The following is a 20,281-nucleotide window of genomic DNA, read 5'->3' as shown; positions in this document are numbered from 1 at the left end:
GCATAACTGCAGTCAGAAGATGCCATGCTTGTCAAATTTTTGATAGCAAAACCAGAAGACCACCCACACCTCTACAACCAATAGTTGTTGTTGGGCCATTCACCAAATGGGGCATCGATTTCATGACATGTAACCCCACCTCGACCGGGGGGCATGGGTATATCATAGTCGCAGTTGACTATTTTACCAAGTGGGCCGAGGCGATGCCTACATTAGATAATACTGGTGAAACAATTGCCCTTTTCTTTTTCAATCATGTAGTTGCCAGATTCGGCGTACCATAGGCTATAGTTACAGATCATGGATCGCATTTTCGCAATCACATGATGGTTGAATTAGCTACCAAACTAGGGTTGTCTCACGACAGCTCTACTCCATATTATCCGCAGGCCAACGGACAAGTTGAAGCGATCAACAAGGTCCTGAAGCGCATGTTGCAAAGGATGATTGGAGTTCACAAAAGAAGATGGCACCTAATCCTGTACTCAGCTTTGTGGGCTTACCGAACATCGGTAAGGAATGCGACCGGGTTCACACCCTTCCAACTGGTATATGGCCTGGAAGCAGTCCTACCAGTCCAGTGTGAAATCTCGTCTCTCAAACTCAAAATTGATCTCCTCCCTGGAACTTCAGAAGAAGAGGCTCGTTTCTTGGAATTAATCCAATTGGATGAAACCCATCGTGACGCCGCGTTGGCTAACGAAGCCCATAAGAAACGAGTCAAGGCGCAGTTCGACAAAAATGTCAAACCCTGTGTCTTCTCAGAAGGTGACTTGGTCTTGCTTTACGACCAAGAATCCGACAAATTTGGAGCAGGTAAATTTAAGCCTTTATGGATGGGCCCCTATATTGTTAAGCGAGTGTTAGCAAAGGGAGCCTACAAGTTGGTGGATTACGACGGAATTCCACTGGCGCAACCTCGTAATGGGTTGTACCTCAAGCGTTACTACGCGTAGTAGTAACCAGTATGCTTTTGTTATATTTTTGTTTTCACTAAAGTGTTTGTTTTGGTCGAGTAATCCACCTTTTTACATTTATTGTAGATGTCAAACCCATTGGAGCCATGTGTTGGATATGCCGACGGAGCGAGTCGTAGTTCGCGGAACCTGTCCTCCGCAGCCTGGGCCATTTTTGATCCAAGCGGCGAGTTAGTAAGTTTCAGAGGTGTATGTATTGGTCGATCAATGAACAATACGCTGAGTATAGCGCGTTGATAGAACTTGTCTTTGATGCCATCACTCATGGTATACGCCGACTAATTGTCAGGCTAGACTCATAGCTCGTAATACTACAACTCAATGGTATATATTCCGTCCGAAACCCAGCTATTTATCGCATGTTCCTAAGGGTTAAGATTTTGGAAAGACAATTTGATCTTATTCAATACCAGCATATTTCCAGAAACTTAAACACATTAACCGACTCATTAGCAAACTATGTGTTAGATAGACATTTGCAACATTTATAAAAAGAAACACATCATCAATGTTTTACATGTGGATCATATAACTCAACCAGAATAAAACTCCGAAAATAAAAAATATATATAGCTGTTTATGGTTTACATATAATGTTCTGCAACCAAGACAAAATCGGTCATGTGACCCAAAAACTCAAAATGCTAGGGGGCACCCTAATCTAATGATGCTCGTGATAGCAAGTCACAGCCTGTGCGATCATGCGTAAGAGACGAGTCCATCGTCTGGGCACACCAGTAGTATGTCGTTGTAACAATAAAGGCAGCTCGTCAGTCCTCACGTTTGGTATACCAAGAGTGAGGCCCTCAACCTGCTCCTGCAAAGCTGTGAGAGTCTCGGCCACATCGAGGTCGCGAAGAATAGCTCTTCCGGCGGCCTCTCCTACTGGGGCAACAGCTGGTACTCTCAAGCGAACTACTGGACGAACAGGACCAACATCTGCATGTACACATGAGTTTGATTAGAGTCTTGATAGAACAAAGCACAAGGACATTATAAACAAAAACAGTAAATAGCAATATGGTCAGAGATTTTACCAATAGCACCCCACTGCTCGCCATCCGGCAGTACTAAATCTGGATCACCCCGTAAGTCCATGCCAGCATATGGATACTCAGCATAAACCATCTCCTGACGATCAAACCACCTGAAGAAGGTATCAGAAAATGAAATCTGAGATTGGCCAGCATGCCTAGACATATGGTCAACCCATCTCTGCATACGTGGTTCGGTAGGAGAAGGTAAGTCAAGTGCAATGTACTGCGGCTGCATCAGTGGTATCTTCTCCAAGGCAAAGTGGTCAAAATAGAACCGTACCCAAAGTTCTTCAACCTCCCGTTCTTTATCTTGGTCAATTGTTCCTTCATCACAAGAAGTACTGCATCGCACCAGTTGAACACCTTCGGTTGAAGGCATTCCAAGGCATGCTGCATATAAGATCTGTTGGCCACATGAAGAGACGCACTACCGGCCATCCTACCAAAAGTAAACAGGATAGTCCTAAGAGACCTGTCAGTGACATCACGGATGATGATCTTTCCATCTTTACTCGGCTGAGATCCTTCTCTGCAATACCGGCGGACATAATCTCTCACAGAATCGCCTCCTCGGGCCGAACCTGACAAAGAGATGGGGGCACCCCGCCTCGACAAGCCAGTCAAGAAATAGATGTCTACTGTAGTCAAGGGGATAGATTTGCCCCTAATCTGGAAATCCTGGTTGATAGGATCCCAGGCGTCAAGCAAATACTGCAGTAAGTTAATCTGTTGTCTCATGCTAGAGATGCGGAAGAACTTCAGCAAGCCATAGTTCTGCAGCGCGTTCACTGTAACTGGATCATGTAGGGCAATCATGTCCTCTTCTTCATGTTCTCGTTCTCGCCATGTAAGGGTCATCTTGCTCCAAGATCTCTGAAAAAACAAATAAGAGAAGAGTTAGGTCCTGATTTTGGTGAGAAACAGGCAAAAATTCCATGAAAAATTGTGCAACAAATTCCCTTTCTGCGCCCAACGCACTTGCAGCAGTGATCTAGGTGTGTTGAATGTCAAACTGCCTTCATACAAGCCAGCATTCAACGCAGGTTTCGATGTACTGAGGGTGCGTTGATGGCAGAACGAATCCCTCAAACCCCAGGGGCTCAGAAAAGCAGGGAATAAGGCACAAAATGCAAAAAGGAAACCATGAAATGAAAGAGCTCAGGTTTAGCTCCTACCTGGTCCAGACAGCACCGAGAATCGTCCACAGAACCTCCCGAAATCAATTGATGAAAATCGAGGGGGAAAGCACCTCCAAAGCTCCAACAAACCAAGTTCAAATGAAATGGTAAAATGAGAGGTAAAAAACACTTTTTAATTACTTTTACGTAGTTCAAAGTAAAATATTAGCGTTTTAATCTCGTTTTCAAAGCAAATGTTGTTCATTTCTAACTAGTTTGATGAAGCAGTTGAAAATACAGTACGATCTTTGGAAGGACAAAGCTATCTATGGTAAAAATCAAAACAAGACCATCTAATCAAGCAGTTTTAGCGCATAGTTCAAGCTCGTTAAAAAATAAACATAAGATCGAGCAGTTTTAGCGCATAGTTCAAGCTCGTTAAAAAATAAACATAAGATATGAGCAAGTGTTTCAATTCGCGTTTAAGCTCGTTAAAAAATGAACTATCCCCGGTAAATAACCACCGTGAATGAAGCATTTCAGCCATTAAAGCCTTGGTCGTGTTTGCACCGTCACCTCCACTTTTCATTTGGCCGATCATTCACCTCCATTTGATTTTTTACCCATTTTGAGGAACAGCTGCGAAGAGTGATTTCACTAGCCATCCTTGTGACACTGCCGTGATTGGAAAATTCCAAACCTTACCTGGAATCAGCTGCTACCCATTTTATCACTCGTTCCTCAAAAGACGAGTCTTCTTTAAGCTCTTTTCAACTGACTCGTAAAATATGAAAAGATTACCGAGTTTTGGCCTTCCAGCTCGTTAAAGCGACAGGAAGTGCTATCCCTCCTCTAGATTTTAATCTTTTTGGACCTGAGGGATTATTGCACAAAAAGATCGAGCGCTTGTTTTGTTCGGCTCGTTAAAACGATCGAAAATTCATCCCTTCTGTATTATTTTATACTTTTTCGGACTTAAGGGATTAGATGATGAAAAAGAAATTCCGGAGTTACCTTTACGTACCTTTTCAGACTCTCTAAAAATGAAAAGGACCGAGTTATCTTTGTCGTTAGTTAAAAAGATTAAATAGCGACAAACTTGTCTTTAGACAAGAACGAGTTTCACTATCGCTAGGCTCGTTAAAACATAGCGATGGGTTTGCCCGAAGGGAAAATTATAGAACAAGCATATGTTATCCTCCTCAAGCTTGACAAAAATAAAGAGGTACTGGTCAGCAATGACTGGGGAAAAATTGGGAAGAAAACTCAAAGAAACTTTGTCGGTAGCAAGTCGCTCTTGAACATGACACTTCCACTCCGTGCCTGAGTCGGGTTGGGTTGTTTCATTCACCGGTCACATCACCATGGTCACGCCATACCATCCACATTTGGGGTAAATGCTACCAAACCATCACATAAGTGTCGCCGACATGTTCAAGAGAAGTCATCCAGAGAAGTCACCTGTGTCCCATCCACTACCATACATTATACTTCATTCCTTCATGACCGCCATCACCATATATCATCAGATCGTTTTCACCTCCATCAAAATCATTTGCTCCGTTCCATGTCATTGATGTGGGATTCATTAAGGCCCTCCTTTGACGGATCGCTTCTTGTCGACATCAGCTCATTATCCAAGAAGTTGATCTAGGAACACCCCATTCAGTACTTTGAAGCTTGCATGCCTCAGTGGCAAGTTTCTCACTTCCGGCAACAGGTATACATCAATGACCTTCGACCGAAAGATTTTGCATGGTGTTTGACGCCAAGTCCTTTATTCACACCACGTGAATTGTACTGCAGTACCTTGAGGGTCATTATCATTATCGGTGATTCCTCTCGCGCTTGTTAATAGTTTACATCATTGACTGGTAATCAAGCGATGCCTTTCCATGTTCGACTTCAAAACGTTTCTCACATGGATCGACTTGTACTTTGAGTGAAGATCGGACAAGATTGAAGACCCCGGATCTAGTTTCATCCATCCGGGCTGCGATATATATTCAGGAAAATAAAGACATTGAAATGTACAGCATTGCAGCACAGATAATCATCCTACCAAAAGGATGATGACTCTACCAGAATCATCAGTCTACCATCAGACGATTGTCTGTCCTATGTACATGAAAATGAATTTATAAAGCTGAGCATGGGAATGCCCGCCTCAGCTAGATCATGAAAACAGTATGAAGATAATGTATTGTATTGTATCTTATTACAGGTCTCCTCCCAGCATTGAAAGAACTTCGGATCCTCCTAATAAAGCATTTCACCCAATAAACGGCCTCATACTTTAGGGGGCAATTGTTATAGACATTTTTGTGCCTTACAGCTCTAAGCATGAAATGTCCATAAACCAAGGGCTCCTAAGTCCCTAAAAGTGTTGTTCTAACTCCTAAAGGAACAAGGTCAACAAATTACAGCTTCTCTCAGAAGTTCTCCACCAGAAACTGCTCAGAATCAGTCAAATGAGGATCATTTCAACTGCTCCACTAGCTAGCTGCGTTGCAAAGCACCCAAATACACTAGCTAGGTGTGTTGCAACGCACCTAAATGCACTACCAGGGTGCGTTGAGCGGGAAGTGACAAGTGGCAAAGTCATTCCACGAGGTGGAGAGACAATGGAAGCTTCCAAAATCTTCTCCAATGACACTTGCCTCACTGAATTCGACCAAGGATGAGTAAGAGGCTCTTAGTCTCCAAGTGGAAGCAAGAACTGACAGAGAGAAGACACTAGTCAAATCATAAGCTGACTCATCCTCCTTGCATACATCTATATATGGATCCCTCATCCCAGAGATCCAGAGGCTGGAATATTGTACTTTGCAAAGAATTGCTGTTGGTTTTGAGATAGATATCAGAGTATTGGGTGATTTATGCTTTGTTGGAGGTGAAGAGGGGCTTCTCTGCTGAGAGGTTGATGCTTGATCAGGAATCATCGGTTGTAACTCCTCCTGGATCTTCTTGTTATATCAATAAAACTATTTGAGTTTCTCCTACATGCTTGTGTATCATTGATGTTTGTTACATTTGTATGTTTAGCTTAAATCTGATCCTAAGCTTTTTATAAGTATGAACCCATGTCTTTGTATAGTTTCCTTCTTCTGTGATCTTGCAGGTATCTAGTGAAGTTGGGAAAGTAAGGGAGCAGGTGGCTGGAAGCTGTCAAAGAGGAAAGAGATTGGATCAAAGGACTAGCGCAAGACACAGGTTGGTTCATCCTATTTCTCTTTGTTTATAGTTCATAAAGAAGAATGCAAAAGTAGTTTTCTCTGTTTGTTTCTAAGGTCACTGTCACACCTTAGTGGGATAGGGTCGTTCTGAATAGACACTTTTCCCGTTAACAATAACCTTTAGCAAGTTTGGCGTAATTTGGAATGAACCTCCTCAGAAATTTTTCTTTCCCTTGGAGTTTCTGAATCTGAAGCAAATTTGAAGGTGGAGGAAAATTTATGATTGCCTGAACCTTACATGGGTTGAGACGAATCCCGTCCTTTGAGACTACAAAGCCAAGCAAACGACCAAAATTGACACAGAACACAAATTTGTGTGGATTGAGTCGTATCTTGTAGTGTCGACAACGTAGAAATATCACTCTCAAATGTTGCGGATGATCGGTCCGCTTTCACGAATGAGCCGGAAGGTCGTCGAGATATGTTTGAATGATGTTTTTGATGTCATGGAAGGCATAATTCATTGCCCTCTGAAATGTTACCCCTGCGTTCTTTAAACCAAAGGGTAATTTGCAATATGAAAATGTTCCCCATGGACAAATAAATGCAGTCTTTGACTGGTCCTGTGGGTGGATATTTATTTGATTATACCTGGAGAATCCATCCATAAATGAAAAGATTTCACATCCAGCGCATTCATCAATTATCTGGTCAATAAAGGGTGTAGGGTAGTTGTCTTTTGGACAACTTGATTTACATCCCTATAATCGACGCACACTCTAATTGTTCCTTGTTTTTTCATTACAGGAACAATGTTCGATACCCAATCGGTTAGAGGAACCGGGTAAATAAAACCAGCATGGAGAAGTTTCTCAACTTCTGCCTTGATGGCATTGCCTTTATTGGGGTGCACCTGCCGTAGCCGTTGTCATACTGGTTTGACATCTGGATACATCTTGATTTCGTGTTCAACTATACTCGAGTCAATGCCTGGCATTTCATCATATGACCAAGCGAAGACATCTCTAAATTCGCGAAAAAGAGCACTATATATTTCCAGTTCTGAAGGAGAACAACATTTGCCAACATAAATATCCTCTACAACATCCGTTTTGGTCGAGATATTTATGGTGATAGTCACTTCAATATGGACAAGTTTCGCTCGGAATCCACTGTGTTTACAGTATTTGATAGGAAATAAAAAACTGAAGGATGATGAAGGTCATCAGGAGTATCTTCTTGACAATTCGGAAGATGGGAACGATGGTGGTAATCTTCCCATGGCACCCCTTCAATTATCATTCACTGAACAATTCCTTCGTCGGTGTAATGCACTTGCGACCAAGGATCTGAAGGGGTGTCAGATTCCTTAGACCTATCTACCCAAATGCTTGATGAGAATTGATTCAGGTCTGCCTCCCATGCCGAAAACATTGATTGCTACAATATCTCTATTAGGCTTGGAGGCAATACCTGCGGATGATCCATGTTAATATCGTTTTCTGAGATCTTTTGAATCAAAGATATTATATTGCAGGTTCCTACCGTCGCCACTTCCGCCAGATTGATTGGAGGCGGGAGGACAAAAGTCCCCATTAATATAGGGTCTTTTAGTAGGCATACTCCGATATTTTGAAGCGAATGGGGGCTTCCATGGATCATCAGAATGCTTCCCGTAACTTGGGAACTATTGGGGAGAAATGTTTGTTGGTCGACGATTGTAATTCCTCCTTGAAAAGGAAATGAAATCTTCCTAAAGTAGGTGGACACAACTGTAGCCATAGCATATATCCATGGTATTCCCAGTTGGATGTTGTAATCGAGGTTTCTGTCCATTACTTCGACATCTATTTCTATTGTTTTCTCCCCTAGTTCAACTTGCAAGTTACTTAGAATACCATACGGGGTATATGTTCATCCGTCAAATGCTTTTAATGTCGTCAAAGATCGTGACAAGGTTGGAGATCCTAAAGTTTTCCAGCAACTCATCGAGATAATACATGTAGATGCCCCCTCATCAATAATTGTTCTATGAACAGTTTTGTTGAGGCTTTCACCTGAATGAGGAAAGCTAGTTGAGTTGGTAACTGAGGATCATATCCTTTATGATTAAAGGACACAAGATTAGAATCCTTTGGGTCTATCCCACCTATAGCTGATAATGAAGCCTGCTTTTGGGATGGGCAATTTTGCAGTACCTCAAGTGGCAACATAGCAGATGGCGGTTGGGCCAGATCTTCCACTATGTTATAATGCTATGCTGCTCTGGCATGAGGATTAAATGTCGACTTGTGTACTACTCCCTTTGGCAGTTTTATCGTTAGCTCTGGAATGATGGGCGGTGCAACTTCTGTCGAAGTTGTTGTCGAATTACTAGGTTGATCTTTATCCTTGTTGTTCGAAAACTGTGGATTCCCATAATCTTTATTCCTTGTCGATATCAAAGCATCATTTTGTTGTTTCGAAACCGACATCATTAGCACTTGGGATGGAGAAGCATTTTCACTAGCAGCCAGATTTGTCCCTGGATTTGGAAATGGATCAGTCAATACTGTCGAGGTTTTTGAATTCTTGAAGAATTTTCTAAGCTCAACTTTATATGGACAATCTCTTGTCCAACGATCCTCATCACATATTAAGCATGGACTTTTTGGTTTCCTATCTCCAAGAGGGTTTGCAGAAGAATTTTCAGGTGATGATTCCTCCTGTTTCTTCTTCTTCCCTTTGTTTTTATTCTTGCCTCCTGGTTGCTTGGTTTCTTTGCCTTTATCAGTTGAGACAGCATTTACTTCCGAGGCGAGAAGTTCTTCTTTTGAATTTTGACTGGAAATCTTACGGGCCTTTTTAGATGTAGCCTTTGTCGATTTCGTGTCTGTCATACCAATCATGCCATCGCCGGCATGAGAGTCATTGTTCGATTTAGGAGGAGGAGGGACGGAAAATTCTGGTCTGGGAGCAACAGGTATTTTATCGTAGAGCGTGCCAGACTGAGTATAAATCAAGTCTAAATATTGCGCACGAACAATAACTTGCTCTTCAGTGATGACTCCTCCTTTTGCCACATCTTCTATAATGGAAGGTAATAATGACTTAATAAACCATTCAGCTAAATGCTGATCAGGAACATATGTTTTTACCATTCTACGACGACGTCGAATATGATCGAATATGTGAGTGGCCGTTGTTTGCTTGAAATTGGTAAGAAGTTCTGTTCCTGTTTCGTACCTTATCGGTAACTGAAAATGGGTTAAAAAGGTTGTGGCTAGGGTACTGAAGTTGTCAAACGAAGCTCTAGGTAACTCGATATACCATTTTTCTGTCGGACCAGTTAACGTCCTTTGAAAAAGGTGAAGCCTAATCGAATCATTGTTTAAGGTGTTTGATGAACACCACAGATGAAATGTTATCACATGATTCGAGGGGTCTTCACCCAGATTTCCATTAAATTTAGGAATATCTAACGAAAGTTTATGCGGAATCACTGGCCACCAAGGGGCGTAAGAAATTGGATTGTTCGTTAGCCGATTTAGATCTGGTAACTCTAAATTCGCCACGAAGGGTAACTGTTGATTCAGGTATGGTGAAGCATACCCAGGATAAGACGGAAATGCCTAAGTAGTTGGTCTTTGCATACCAGCATAATGCATTTGATGCTGGTAACTTTGGTAAGGTTGATGGGCATAACCATTGTAGAATGGTTGATTTTGACCGTTTTGAATATACGACTGCCCATTATTTGCAAAGATTTGTTGCTCAAATCCTTGGTATACTTGTTGGAATTGCGGTTGTTGGTATTGTACTAGCCATGGTTGTGAAGCCATGTGCTGTTGTCCAATACTGGCCATTTGACCAAGATGAGGGGTAATTGTACCCGTCTGGGCCTGTGTCATTCCACTAATTGGCGATTGTGGTTGAGTCACAGGGACAAGAGGTTGTTGCATTACAACCTGAGAAACCTGAGGTTGGCATACAACAGGGAACTCTTGTACTTGCGACACCATCACAATAGCCGGTGTAGTTGGTATATTTGACATAAGTAAACATTGTTGCATCGAATATACAACTCTTGGTTGTTGAGGCAGTATTGGCACCCAACCGCTAGATGTAATTCCAGCATAACCTGAATTTTGTTGTGAACTCACGTATGGTTGTCCTCCCAGAGGAGACAATAAAAGGGTATATTGCCCCCCCATACGGCGGTAATCTGATACTCAAAGGAATTGTTTGTCCTTGAGAACTGGACTGCCCAAATTGACACCCTGAAGGATAAATTTGCTGAGACTCAACATAAGAGTTCCTGGATACTATTCCGGATGAACAAACAAGAACGGACCATACGGTCGAAATAGCCCCTGAGTGGGCCCCTTCTATCGATTGAGAGCTAGTTGGGACAGATGGTATGTCGGCAAACATTGTTGGAGTGACAAGAGGAAGTTCTGTCGTTGCTGTGTCGGATGACACAGTCCTAGATGTCGACGGTCGTTCAGACATTTCTAGTCTATCCAAAAGATTGCCTAGCGATTCTACAGGAACTTCCGATAATGATAGACTAATTTCTGATGAAGAAGGATATAGGGTGATCCCGACTCCAAATTGAAATGGAGTACTAGATGGAGGATCCTCCATAATCTCTTCTATAGCAATCAGACCAGGCGGAAGAGGTAGACCGTCAGGTCCGTAAAATATTTCTGGTACCGAAGAAGGTATAGAATCTGCAGCGACAGATGTTTGGGGAATAACACCTTCTGAATCAGCTGTAGATGGAGTTGGTTCAGTAATACAAGTGTTTTCCTTCACACTATGATCAGTTCTACTGTCCTTTGGTGGCTGCTGAACTTCTTCTGTAAAGGCAGGGATACCAAAAATGTTTGGAGTAACCGGAGTCTCCGAAGGTGTTGGAACACTTGTTCTAACTTTACCAAGGGATTTGGAACCGGTTAAACGAGTTCGCCTTGTCCGTAACAGTTTCGATTCTAGAGACAAAGACGGTTGACTCGTAAGCCTCCGCAAACGACGAGGTTTCAATTAACTTTCTTCCATGATTGCAGATTACTCGATCAACTAAAATAAGGCGAAATATGTTTCCGAATTAAATGAATTTTAAATGCTTTGACACAACTTGTTTTTTCAATTTTTAAGAGTCGAGAAAAAACAAAAGATGACTCTAGTCGCCTTTGATTTTTAATGAGCCTGAAGTGACAAGTGCTCAGATGGACCTTTTCCTTTAAGGAGTCTGAAAAGGAATGAAAGAGACTGCTCTGGAAATCTAGACATAAGGATTACCAAACCAATCGCAAAACTGTAGAATACTTTTTACGGTACGGCGGTCAATCTTCCCGAATGCTGTGTTCAGTGCATTGCGATCGATAGGGCGATAGACACGGCTTCCTATGGATAAAGGATAAAGTCTATTGTGGTCTCCCAATATATACTCGACGGTACGTGGGAGCACAAGTCCGTACTGGCACTTATCGTCTCAAAGTGGAGGAATCACCCAACCAACAATGAAAACAACAGTTACCAGGCTTTACGATGTTGGAATATGTCTCTAGCCTAGACTTCTAAATGTTGTGTGTTAGATTCCAAAGCGTTTTTAGATTCATTAAATTTATTTTACAGTTGATCTTGCTTAAGAAATTTTCCTTTTAGGTTCACCGCGTGATGTAGATGTACAATTCCTAAAATGCAATCTAAGATGACAAACAATCATTTAATCTTCTTTTTGCAATGACAATCCTAGCTACTAAGGAAAGAGAGATGATATTCTTTCAACATAGAGCAGAGAGCACACACTATATGCACTGTCCTAAATCAAACCAACAAACAGTCTAAATGCAAATGCACATGCATGTATTTGTTTTCAGCCTTCTTAATGTGTGAATGATAAAAAGAAAGCTAAGCGCAAATCTGAATTATTTTTCAAAGCGACATTACTAACAAGTTTCTTTTCAAGACAAAATGAAGACAATGATGACACTTTGTGATTTGGAATTGAAAACTTGCTTTCAACACTTGAAAAACTACTAATTCAAATCAAATACAAGAGCAACAGTATAATCGACTATCAAGAACAATCGGATTCTCTTCTATGACTGAAAATGACACTTGCGACACTTTCAAATCAAGAAACAACAGTTCAATTACGCTACTTCTTTGTAAAAGAGAACTGAAAATGGCTCAAAATACATAAAAACATTTACAGTTCTTTGCACAATGGAGGTGGAATAATGGCAAGGAAGGGGGTTTCAACAGAGGTGTACTGACTACAGGCAGCAAAACTCCTGAATAGAGCTGAAAAGAGTGAACACAGAAACCAAAATCTAAGAGCAGAAGAGGCCTTGTCTGATCAGCGCACCTGTAACACAGGGAAAAAGAGATGCAGCGCACCTACTACACTCGAGAAGTGCGATGCATCTAGAATCCAAAGAAGAGACAGTGTGATGGTCCAGGGACGAGACTTCAACAGGGTTCCGGGTCACAGTTTACAGCTCAATTCAGGGATTTAGGCCGAGCAAGTCGTAATCAGTAAATCAATCACAGGGGTAGATCTAAAGAGGTTACTAGAGCCACCACAAGGGAAATTAGAGAGCTTGTAAATCGATTGTTAAGTTCATAAACAAAACTCGGAGATAGACTGAAGCAGCATTAATCTACTTTGCACTTGCATAGCAAATGCAGTTCGAAGGCTAGCTGGCTTGACTTCATGCTCCGTCTGTAAGTTTTTAAAGTAAACAAATGTAGATAAATAAACAATCTATTCGCTCCCCAGCGGAGTCGCCATTTTTTTATCAGGAAATCTAGTGTCTATGCAGAGCTGCTAGTCCCACTAAGGCTGGTAGCTACCTTAGAAACAAACAAACTAAAACTACTTTCGTTTTCCTTTATGAGAAATAGATAGAGGGGAATAAAGGAGACCAACCTCTGTCTTGCGCTTGGTTCCTTGCTTGATTCCTCTCCCTTCTGATAGATCTTTGCCACTCGCTTCCTTGTCTACCTAGATTCAAAGAGCACCTATAGAATCAAAGCAGCATAACACTATCCAAGAACATAGATCTATTATCATAAACAATATAGGACCAGATATATATTGACCACACAAATGCATATATCATCAATCATACAAGAATGTGGAGGAAAAATTGAATAGCTTTATTAATAATCAAGAATAGCAAAGAGGATTACAACCAATTGCTCTGACCCAGCATCATCCTCTCAGCAAGAAATCCCTTCTTCACCTCACGAAAAGCTTAGATCACCCAATACTATGATGTTGCACCAAGAAACTAGTAACACTTCCTTACAAGATACAAAATTCCAGCCTCTGGATCTCTGGGATGAGGGATCCATATATAGATGTTTGTAAGGGTGGTGAGTCAGCTTTTGAGATTTGATTAGTGTCCTCTCTCTGATAGTTCTTGATTCCACTTGGAGATTGATGATCTCTTACTCATCCTTGGGCGAATGCAAAGAGGCAAGTGTCACAGGAGAAGTTTCTAGAAGATTCCATGATCCTCCACCTTGCATATTGACCCTGCCATTTGTCCACTCTTTCCCATCGCACCCCATAGAAGGGCTTTTCAAGATGCATCACACCTCCCGTGTGTATTTAGGTGGGATGCAGTGCACTTTGACCATGGAGCAGGTGAGATGGTCTAGTTTTGACCAGTTCTGAGTAGTTTTTCATGGTGAACTTCTAGGAGAAGATGTAATCAGTTGACCTTGTTCTTTTAGAGGTTGGAACAACACTTTTAGGGACTTAAGAGCCCTTGGTTTATGGACATTTATGATTGGGGTTGTAGTGCCCAAAAATTTCTATAACACTCCTCCCCCCTCCCCAACCCGCCCCTCCCTCGACCCCCCTCCCCAACCCACCCCTCCTCCCTCCCTTCACCTCCCCCACCCGCTCCTCCCTCGGTCACCCTCCCCTGCCTACTCCTACCTCCCCAACCCGCCCCTCCCTCTCCCCCTCCCCCACCCGCCCCTCCCTCGGGCCCCTTCGCCTTCTTCCTCCCCCCTCCCCAACCCACCTCTCCCCCTCCCCCTCCCGCCTCTCCCACCCGCCCACTCCCGCCTCCCTCCCTCATTCCCCTCTGCCACCCCCACCTCCCTCCCTTCTCCCCTTCGGACAACCACTCAGGCGGGCCAGTGGGCTGCAAGGGTGGCACGGGGTGGGGCGTGGGCCATCGAGGTGGCACGGGGTGGGTGGCCACGCCCCACCCCACGCCACCCTGGCGGCCCACTGGCCCACCCGTGGTGGCCGTCTGAGTCCCAAAATTGGATGGCCACCCCAGGCGGATCGGCGGGCCGCTGAGGTGGCGCGGGGTGGGGCGCCGCCACCCACCTCACATCGGACAGCCACCCCGACGACCCGCCGGCCTGTGCGGGGTGGTGTGGGGTGGGCGGCGCACCCTACCCCACATCGGACGGCCACCCCGAGCGGGCCGACGGGCCGCCGAGTTGGCGTGGGGTGGGTAGCAGCGCCCCACCCCGGCGGCCCCCTAGCCCGTCCTGGGTGGTCGTCCGATTCCGGGAATCGAATGGCCACCCTAGGTGGGCTAGCGGGCCACCGGGGTGGTGTGGGGTTGGGTGCCGCCGCCCACCGCGCGCCACCCCGACGGCCTGCTGGTGCACCCGGGTGGCCATTCGAGGGGGTGGAGGTTGGGAGGTGAGAGGCAGGGGAAGGGGAGGGGGAGGGAGGAGGAAGGAGGGAGGGGGAGGGGTAGGAGAGGGGGAGAGGGAGGGGGAGGGGGAGGGGCAAGGGATAGGTGGGGGAGGGAAGGGGAGGAAGGAGGGATGGGTGAGGGTGAGGAAGAGGGGCAGGGAAGGGAGCACGAGGGGAGAGGGGGAGGTAAGGGGTAGGGTGAGGGGGTAAGGAAGGGGAGACGAGGAGGGAGGGGGAGGGAAGGGGGAGGGAGGGGGGCCGAGGGGTGAGTGGGAGGGCAGGGGGGAAGGGGTAGGGTGAGGGTGAGGGGGGATGGAGGGGGGGACAAGGTGGGAGGGAGGTAAGGGGTAGGGTGAGGGGGGAAGAGCGGGGAGGGTGAGGTAAGGGGGAGGGAGGGGGGATGAGGGGTGAGGGGGAGGGAAGGGGGGCAAGGGCAAGGAGGGGTGAGGGGGAGGGAACAAGGGCGTAAAGGGGGGGGGGGGTGGGAGCGAAGGGGTAGGGTGAGGAGGGGGGGACGAAGGGTGAGGGGGAGGAAAGGAGGGGTGAGGGGGAGGGCTAGGTAGGGGGGTGGAGAGGGGAGTCGGGTAGGGGGGCGAGGGGAGTCAGGTAGGGGGGAGGGGGGAGCCGGGTGGAGGGAGGGGGTGGGTTAGGGGGGTGAGGTAGGGGGGCCGGGTAGGGGTGAGGGGGCCGTGGGGGGTAGGGAGGTGGGGTGGGATAGGGGTTGAGGGGCGGGAGGGGGGTTGAGGGGTGAGGGGGAAAGGGGTGGCTGAGTTTGGGGAGGGGGCCGGAAGGGTGTGCGGAGGGAGTGGGTGGTCGGCCGATTGCAGGATGGGGTTTCCCTGGGCCCACCATGCTCACGGCGGAAATATTTGTTAATTTGGTCGACAAAAAAATTTAAGTTTAGAAAAAGAAATCTGCTGGTCGGCCGATTGTAGGATGGGGTTGCCATGGGCCCACCATGCTCATGGTGGAAATATTTTTTAATTTGGTTGACAAAAAATTTTAAGTTTAGAAAAAAAAATCTACTTCGTTAAACTAATTTAATATGAGAAATTTCAAGGAAAAAAAATTAACTGACCTTTCAATTGCGAGAATTCTTCATTGAATATGTTATTCATCCCAATGTAGTTGCTCCACAAATTCGCTCCAAGTCTTTCAACGAACTTCAGAAAACCTTGATGTAATGTGAGTAACAGTGACAATGGAATATATAGGTGAAATTACAGAGATGTTTTACTGTATGGTGAATGCGGGATTAATTAGTTTTAATAAATTTTAACATGTTAATTTTTTTATGGCGATGAATGAAAATATGATAAAGTGAACAGTATGGAATTGTTTTACAGCAGGGTGAATGTGGGATTATTTTCTTTCAGAATGTATTATAAAAATTAAAAAAAAAACATTCAATCGTTTATTAAATATTATATACTTTGACTATTAAAATAATTTAGGTAGAAGTTGTAGTTTACAATTTTAACTTTAATGATTTATTTCATAAAAAAATTTAGTTTACATTTTTCATTAAATTGCAGAATAAAATAATGAAGTGAAATAAATCTCACAAACTTTTAGGAGGGAAATATTTTCGCGAAATTTTTTTTTTGGGGGGGGGGATTTTTGGAGGGAAAATTTCATTCTCTAAGCTATATAATATCTTTAGGAGACTCTCCATTTGTATCATTCAACATCTTCTATTTGAAAGGGATGGATTGTCCTAATAGTGAAGTTTCGATTTATACAGCATCAACATCTTCATCGCGTAACAACTCTATTCATATGGATGAATATAGCTGGAATTCTTCCACTATAAATAGAAAGTCAATTGTTCCACTTAGTCCTGATCCTAAGGACTATGAGAGCAGCATTGATGAAAGAGGGGATGGAGAATTTCAAATAAATAAAGAGTCACAGATTCCACTTAGTCCGAATTTGAAGGACTATGAAAGCAGTAGTGATGATGAGCTTGACGACAAATTTCAAAAGAATGGAGTCTCACGGTGTCCACTTAGTCCTAATTCTATGGACTATGAAAGCAACAGTGATGAAGAGCATGATGGTGAAGTTCAAAAGAATGGAGTGTCATGGTGTCCACTTAGTCCTAATTCTAATGACTATGAGAGCAACAGTGTTGAAGAGCATGATGACGAATTTCAAAAGAATGTATTGTCACGGTGTCCACTTAGTCCTAATTCTAAGGACTATGAAAGCAGCAGCGATGAAGAGCGTGATAATGAATTTGAAAATAATGGAGTGTCAAAGTGTCCACTTAGTCCTAATTCTAAGGACTATGAGAGCAGCAGCGATGAAGTGCATGATGATGAATTTCAAAGTATGGAGTGTCACGGTGTCCAATTAGTCCTAATTCTAAGGACTATGAGAGCAGCTTTGATGAAGAGCGAGATGATGAATTTCAAAAGTATGGAGTGCCACGGTGTCTAGTTAGTCCTAATTCTAAGGACTATGATAGCAACAATGATGGAGAGCAGGATGATGAATTTCAAAAGAATGGAGTGTCATGGTGTCCACTTAGTCCTATTTCTAAGGACTATGAGAGCAACAATGATGAAGAGTGCGATGATGAATTTCAAAAGAATGGAGTGTCACAATGTCCTCTTAGTCCTAATTCTATGGACTATGAGAGCAGCAGTGATGAAGGACAGGATGATGCACTTAGTCCTAATTCTAACGAGTATAAAGGTAGCAGTGATGAAGGACAGGATGATACACTTAGTCCTAATTCTATGGACTATGAGAGTAGCACTGAAAAATGCACATGAGGAAGAATATCCAATAAACATTGAGTCAAATTTTCCATTGAGTCCAAATTCTATGGACTATGATGGTGGCCCTGAAGAAGGGAACGATGAAGAATATCCTCCAATTCAGTATTTTAAAAGCACAGTTGATCATAGTGTGGATAAAATTCCTCTTAATGATGATGAAAATCCTTATACAAATGATGATCTAATGATGGAGATGTTGCCGAGAAATATTGTATCGAGGAGTAGGAGCATACCTTTTCGTATCAATGCAAGATGTTCTAGTTATACAAGGGGTAGAGCAGAATATTTGACGAGAAGAAGTTCTATCAGCACACTCATTTCAAGTGAATGTTTCCAAAAAGATTGCTTGAAACATATGGATTTCAAATTTTCATTAGAGATCAGGAAGAGATATTTTTCAATGAATAAAAGCATGCAAAATTCATATTTAGCTGGGTGCATGCAATATACATTGTCAGGTTATGATTATCATATTAAGACTTTATTTATCTGTAGAAAAGCTTTCAAAATGTTTCATTCGATTGGGAATTTTCATCTCTCGAGAATTCAAGAAAATTTGGAAAAGGATCCCACATTTTATTTTGAAGTACGTCTTAAAAGACATTTTGGGCCATTATCAAACATTGCAATGTCATGGATGAAAGATTTCTTTTCAAAGCATGGAGAGTGTATGCCAAATAGAGAAATAATACATATTCCAGATAATTTTTCGAGACGCGAAATCTACAACTTATATAAAGAATATGCAGAAGGTGTTGAGGGACATGGCCAATTTATTACATATCAATATATTGTGAAGATATGGAAGAAAGAATTCAACAATGTCCGTATTCCTAAGAAGACAAGGATGGGGGTTTGCAGTACATGTGCTTCCCTTAAATAAAAAAGGGACAAATGTGAAGGGTCAGAAAGAGGTAGGCATTCATAACTTTAACTTTTAAAATTGTATATTCATCAAGTATGAAAACATATTTCTTAATGGCTTTCTTTTATGTTGTGTAGATTCAATTGTCAGAGAACTTCAGGAGCATCGTGAACAACAAACAAATGAACGGAAAAAGTTGTACAAGCATCGAAAGAAGTTTTATGATAATCCGAATAAATATTTGGGTTTGATAATTAATGGTATGAACTAGAAGAAAACAATTTTACCACATTTTGTTCGCACACCCAAAAATTTACAGGAGGAAAATTTTATTTAGTATCACTTGGTCGGTTGTATGGTCTTCAATGGGAAAATGTTGCCAAAGGTGTACTTCACAGGTCCAAATATTCATAATGATGCAAATCTGACAATAACCATAATTCATGATGTGCTTTCTCATTGGTCTGGTAATCTTCCTGAAGTTTTGTATCTATAATTGGACAACACTTGTCGTGAAAACAAAAATCAGGTTGTTTTTGGATATCTAAACATGCTTGTTGAATTGAGAATTTTTCAGAAGGTAAAGGTTGGTTTCCTTCTTGTTGGGCACACTCATGACCATATTGATTAGATGTTCAGTGATTTTTCAGTCACATTGAGGAGGAAGGAAGCTGGGAGATCGCCATCATTAATTGAATGTATTAAGAAATCATACATGCCAGAGCCTACTTTTGATGTGTTGGAAGAAACTATTGACATGCAAAGGTTTATTATGGGATCATATGGTGGGGGGAAATGCATTGAACAACTTAATGACATTAGCTTCCAACATCAATTTCGTATCAAAGAAATTGATGGGAAAACACTAATATGGGGCAAGAAGTATTCAACTACTATAGAATGGGCACCGTCATCAGGTTTGCAATTTTTGAAGTTCATTCCAAATCATCCAATATTTTCATCAAAAATATTGTTATTACAATCAGTTGGTGAAGTTCATAATGCATGCAAACAAAACAGAGATATAAATTATTTTGATTGCCTAGAAGAAATTAAAAAATGTATTAGATATACATATGAGTACTTTGACATTGCTGATTCAGTTTGGTGGGAGTCATTTTTCAATAATCAAAGTGATATCATTTCAACAAGAACAAATGAAGATATACCTTTGAAAAATCCATTTTTTTGGCCACAAAATGTGTCGAATGCACATGAGGAAATAAACATTGTTGAATAGTAACAATCTCAAGGTATCATTAATTCTTCACAGGTAGAGGAAAGAGAGATGTATATTGGTTCCAGAAGATCTTGTGCACAATGTGAAGCCATGGAAGACCTTTACAGGGGGTTCAGTACAGGATATTAAGGATGGTTGCATGATTGTAGTGCTAGCAGATGGAGATCTCAATGGCTATCCATTCTAGGTTGCTAAAGTTATAAAGGTCTTTACAGAAAATGAGGATGTTACAAGTGTTGAAGTACATTGGTATGCCACAAATACACACCCATTCAATGGTGTGTATAAGCCAGAGATGGTAGTTAAAAAAAAAATGGTGGAAAGAGAAAAAGAAAGGGTATGAATATAAATCATCACCGCACAGACATATTGGAATTGGAGGATGTTGACATACTTGTTTATGACTTCAATTTAACAAAG

At 42.6% G+C, this 20,281-nt stretch overlaps 1 pseudogene; it reads left to right on the top strand.

Moving 5' to 3' along the window:
- Positions 1-20,281, top strand: part of LOC149201122 (uncharacterized) — a 127,510-nt pseudogene that overhangs the window by 44,571 nt on the left and 62,658 nt on the right.

Source organism: Pinus tabuliformis, chromosome 2_1 (genome assembly GCF_031772625.1).
Source record: "Pinus tabuliformis cultivar Carrire ecotype Pingquan chromosome 2_1, CPIR1, whole genome shotgun sequence".
NCBI lineage: Eukaryota > Viridiplantae > Streptophyta > Pinopsida > Pinales > Pinaceae > Pinus > Pinus tabuliformis.
The sequence above is the reverse complement of the archived record's forward strand: the minus strand, read 5'-3'. Positions and strand labels throughout refer to the sequence as shown.